The sequence below is a fragment of the Lepisosteus oculatus genome, chromosome 13 (assembly GCF_040954835.1).
Source record: "Lepisosteus oculatus isolate fLepOcu1 chromosome 13, fLepOcu1.hap2, whole genome shotgun sequence".
NCBI classification, from domain to species: domain Eukaryota; kingdom Metazoa; phylum Chordata; class Actinopteri; order Semionotiformes; family Lepisosteidae; genus Lepisosteus; species Lepisosteus oculatus.
The window spans coordinates 34,057,263-34,063,405 of NC_090708.1; positions in this window are offsets into that span (position 1 = coordinate 34,057,263).

Below are 6,143 nucleotides of genomic sequence, written 5' to 3' on the forward strand. Positions count from 1 at the left end.
CTACTCGCTTCAAGTGTGTTTCAATTTAGCTTGTCCCCCCGGAAGCTCAAGAGGCGACAAAGTGTACCGCACTGACAGGTTAAAAAAAAATAAATTTCCTTTTTAAAATGTTGACAAGTAACACAACTGCTTTTAAACTCTTTTAAATAATTGTGCACGCCCTTCGGACTTTCCGTACTTTAGGACAAAAGAAGTTACGTTGTGTGTACAATAGTTTGGCACAATAAAAGCAAGCTGCGTTTGCACTCGCCTCCTGTTCATTTCTTTTTATCAGGTATTATTATTATTATTATTATTATTATTATTATTATTATTATTATTATTTCAGATATCCCTGGGAGCAAAGAGAACTGAAATTAAGGAAATACATATTTTAAAGGGTTCATTGCTTGTTTAGTTCATGAGCATTTCATTTCTTTCTCCTGAGAACCACAAGTGGAGAGTCCTATCACAATACAAAATACAACAGATCTTTTAAATTCACACCCAGTTATGAATGAACATATTTAAGTCTTACATCCAATTTATTTATGTATCTGTGTAATTCCTCTTTACTCCCTAGGATATCTGAACCTTCAGATAGCTTACTAAAGGCTCGGAATGCATTAGCTTTAATACATTTACTAATAACATTAGACATTAAAGTTAATTCTTAATAAATGGCACTTTTATTAATAAATGTGGTGTGACTGGAAGGCAATGTTTGTTAAATAGTACAACAATTTTCCAAGAGACAGATGCATAAATCCATACACAGTGGTGATAATGTTTTCGCAGAATTTAGAAACATTCTAATCTGATCCAGTGTCCCACTTAGAACGATCCTTGAAGTTGCTTGCGCAACTTAAGTTATCTCTAGAGGGCAGCAGCTGTTACTTGGGTTTGTTGCAGATGAGAACAGGTTTAGTATTGTACTGTGGGCTAATTTCAGTGGCCAAGTTTGTTGCGATTTATCGTTAGTTAATGCACTAGTTTACCATGGAGGTGTGTGCTAGGCATGTGCTGAACTCCAGTTAGTACACTGCTTTAAGTTTGTTGCAATAAACCCAATGTGTTTGTTTAGCTACAACACTGGAGTTTACACTCTTCCCTTACAGTGGACCCTGTTAAAGTGCCCAGTTTAATGTCTTGTCTTAGGGACATTTGGGGCATTTCTAGTGCTTCACATCATGTGTCATATTGAGGAATTGGTTTGAAATTTTTGTTCTACAGGGAAGAGCGCCATCAACACCACATCTCAGATTACCACCATAAATGGGGCTAGCCCTGGGCGTAGGTGAACTAGTCAGCTGCCCAGGGCCCCGAGGCCACCAGTGTGCTCCCTCAATGTACATCAGAACATATTTTTTAATTGGTGGCACATTCATGGGAAATATAATCAGAATCATAATATCAGGTGGGTAGCTGCGTCAGCATGTGTAGGCTGCAAAGGAACAAGTAATAGGTTTATTTAATGCTGAAAAGAGAAGAAAGAAAACACATTGTTTCAGCTGTGGAGCCTTCTTCAGGGTGAAGGCTCCAAAGCCAAAACATTGTGTTTTTTTTTCTTCTCTTTTTAGCATGGAATAAACCTATTACTTGTTCCAAGTCAGGTTTGTGATAAGACAGGTTGTGTCTAAGGGATGCCAGCCCTCATCATTGTCCTTTCTAGTATTCGGTCAATTGGGTCATAGCAGTGTCCTTACGTAACTGTAATGAAAATGTAGTTGAAAAAAATAGGAGCTAACTCAATAATTTTGTGCTAATCTAGGATGTTAGAGATTGTTATTATCATATTATATTAAGAATACCTCAATCCCATTGCTGAGGTGTGATCTGGAGCAGGCTGTTCAAACAAGTAGACCGCTGTGCAGGTCTACTTCTTCTTTAGATTTATCTACTTTATCATTAGATTTATTTAGAACATCTAAGCGAAATACTCATTTAGTACATTTGACCATGGTCATGTCAGATATATTTCACTTCATATTTAATGCTATTAACTACTATTTTGATGTAGTAGAAATAACTTTTTATTATTAATTTTAGCTTTTATTGCAATATCACAGTTATATTGCTACAGTATATATATTTGCAATACAGATGAATTGATTGAACAGTGATCCAAATGAAATCATTAAGGTGGAATAGGACCAGGAGTGAATGTTTTTGTTATAAAGCATTAAATATTTCTGTTTTTTTTAAGAACTTGTCAAAAATGGTAAATGTGCATGAATAGAATGCATGACTTCATCTTCCTAGTCTCAGTGATGCGTTCATTTAAAAACTGATTTAACATGTTTTGAGTGAACCCGTGGGCCTACCATACAAAACTGTCAATAGGAGAAGATATTCCAGTCTTACCTAGGTAAAATTTTGCTGTGCATAAAAAAGAATACTGAAAAAGATTAAACTATGTGGTTCTCTTTAATATATTTTTCATGATTTTAACAATAATGTACTTGGGTTTGTTGCAATAATATATAAAAATAATACCAAAGAGTCATACTCAATAAATACACTATCACTCTTTGTCTGTCTTTTGAAGGTTTACAAGTAGAAGTAGTCAGCACTACTTAGCTTTCATAGTGCACTGCATCTTTTTCAGCACATACAAAGAGTGGTTATGGTCTGTGGCAATTACTTTGATGATAGGTGTATGTGCAAATAAGCAGATTTCTGGAGAAACACTTCAATATCTGTTATTAGAACACTAGGCAAAATCTTTAGAATTTATGGAAAATAAATGTAAATATACAGCACGTGTGTCCAAATTACTAAACCATAGCCTCAGACTTTTTCCATGGAGGCAGTCTTACTGATCTTCATATTTCATTATACTGTACAGTAATCCAAACCACACCTCTCATAGTATGCACCATTAAACTTGCTAAACATTTTACAAGGGCATAAATGGGGTGGAGGCTCTGTGGCTAAGGATCTGCGCCTGTGGCTGGAAGGTTGCTGGTTCAAATCCTGCAGTTGGCAGAGGAATCCTACTCCGTTGGTCCTGAGCAGGGCCCTTAACACCAACTGCTCCAGGGGCGCCGTACAATGGCAGACCCTGCGCTCTGACCCCAGGCTCTCTCCCTATCTGTGTGTCAGGGGTATGCAAAAAGACAATTCCTAATGCAAGAAATTGTAAAGGGTTAATGAAGTGATGTTAAATGATACAATTATAAATATAGTTAAAATTATAAATATAAATATTAAAATTATAAATATATCAACATCCTTTTACCTTATATAACCATGCATTATCATACAGATGCAGCCATTCAAAATGCGCGGTACAAACCCGCGGTACAGTAAACTACCCACAAGCCACCGCGGGGCACCGCGGTAAGTGATTGTCTGGCCAAAATGACCGACAGGGGCACTCATGGTGCATTGGTTGGTAGTCAAAAGATTGAATCATTTATTGAATATCTTTACTGTGCACATTTTAATCCACTTAGTTTTGAATATTTATATGGAATTTTACCACTAAAGGGAAATTTTAGTAGCTGAGCATAAAAAGAAGAGGAGCATAATGCATCTGAAGGTCATAAACGATATTAATTTAGGAACATAAACATTACTGTATGTACGTAAACTGTACTGTGTATGGCTGGTCTTGGTAAAAAAAATACACACCAGTCTTCCATTTCTCCCAAAACATTTTAAGCATGAAAGATTTATGAAACGGTACCCAAATATGCGATTGCTGTATAGAATGAATTGTAATTTTTAAAAATTATTTAACACGAAAATTAAGCTGTTTACATCTTCCGCCTGAGAACAGTCACCCGTTGCTACCCAACGCAGAAACACAGCCACTAACTAGCAAAGAGAAGACATTAGCTAGCCAATATGATAAAGAAATAAATGATTATTTTGTTTATTTCTTTTGCACATTTGTTTGAATATTTCCATCGATTGTACAAGCACTTGGAAACTGTCCAATCCCTAGTTCATCAGGCATTTTCTTTTACGCTGCGGGCATTCTCCCGGTCTGGCGCCAGTCTGTGTCTTCTAGGATATAATGCCAGCGAACTCTTGTTTTTATGTCCACTATAACAGACAATCTCCTTTGGTTTTAACTGAGCGTTTAATAATTTCCTAAAATGAAAATGATTTATTTTATTTCCCTCACGGGATCAATAAAAGTATCTATCATCTATCTTAAAAATGGGACAGAATTCTGGGGTCTCCCCATACCAGACCAACGCTTAAATCTGTCTTATTAACAAGCATTGCCGCTACAGCAATAATAAAAAACTTTATTTTACATATCGCCTTTAAAAGTGGCATCTAAAAGCAATACAGTAGATGTAAACCACAGATTACAAAGTAAATACCCAGACAAACGCAAACGCGTTTTTAATAAAATGCTTTTATTCATTCAGCAGAGAGAGAGCGTAAAACCTGGGTGTAACAGCTGTTCCTTTTTCTGATCACTCGCTCTCTGGATAAACGTCTCTCCTGTCCTGTTCTTTGTTTTCCTAATTTGCTGATTATGCCTTCTGCGATCCACTCCTGCCCTCACACCTAAAGAAGACTATTTTAAATTTCTTTACACGGTCCATTGTGCAATTAACCCTTGTATGTGCTGTCCTTAAGGTGATATCACATAAAGGTGATATTTAAAATAATGTTTTTTATTATTGTTATAGAGAAACATAATCAGATTTTCCCCGGTTCAGAAAAAAAGATCTAAAGTATACTAGTTTGTCACTAGTATACTTTTAATACAGTCTTTGCTGTGCTCTTGAGGATATTTTGAGCTCTGGTTGAATGATAAGTGTCGCAGTTTAAATAATTTTCATAGTTAGAAATTATGAAACGCTCTGTTAAAAGCAAGGGAGTTTTTAAATTAAACAAATAATTTAAAAAATAATTTTTATTAAGTTTTTAATAAAATGCTTTTATTCCCTCATAATTTGACAATTTCAGGAAGACTAAGGAAGGACTAGGGGAATTGTCATCTGTTGTTGAACCTCTGTGAGCTCGGTGACTTTGAGACCACTTGTTATCCCAGGTTGTTTGAATCGCCACAATTCAAATAGAGAAAAAAGAGCTGACTGACAAGATTTAAGATGTGGCTGTCAATGTTGGATTAAAAAAAACACGTTGCCCGACCTTAGTTGCATTGCTTGAAAAATAATTTTATTTCGAGAGACTGGATAAGTAATTCAAGTGTTTTTTTAACTTCCTGAAAAACAAATAATAATTTAACTATATGTGCAAATGTTTTATGACATGTCGTTGTTGTGAATGTCTGTGGAGTGTATCTTATTTGCCTGTCTGTCCTGGCTGTGCTCTCTCGCTCGCTCGCTCCCCCTCCCCCCTTTCTCTCTCAATTCAATTCAAGGTGCTTTATTAGCATGACAGATGGGTACAATCAGTGTTGGGTATTTACTTTGCTTTGAGATGCCACTTTTAAAGGTGATATATAAAATCAAGGCTTTAACTTGCTTTAACTCCACAAGTCTGAGTTCTTGTGTCTGTCATATCCGAACCCATAAGTATTACAATATGTATCTTTACAGCAGGTGGTGTACAGCTTTTTAGTATAGATTACACTTTTCTAAAATGTATTTAAAAAATAAAAACGATTACAATCTAATCTTTCCACGTTTGATCCCAAGATCCCAAGAAGAATAAATCTAAACGGGGAGAAAGCTATGCTGAAAGTTTATTAAAATACTTAGAAGACAAAGATATCAATTTATTTTGCATTTGTCTGATTGTGAATCAAAAAACACATATATTTAGACCCGCGTTTGCGATTTAAATCAAAACGCGATTTAAATCAATATAAATGTTTATATTGTAACACCTTGGTGACTATTCATTGTTATTAAAATGACTTAAATTTGATCATGTTGTGATATTTAGAAATATAAATTTGTTTGGTGCGAGTGAGGTTTTATTTAATCTCTGACTCAGGGAAATGTTTCATTTTTTCAAAGAAATGTTTGTTAAAAAAGTCATGGCTCCAGCGGGATTCAATCACAGACCATGTTATGTGGTAGTCAGGAACCTAACCCACAGCGCCACCAGCAAGGTCACATGCAGCGTGCTGAAAAAGCACTACAGAAACATTATCAACAGACTATGTACAGCGTGTACAATTCTTGTGTTGCGGTACATGAATATAATTATATCGTTATTAATTTCTT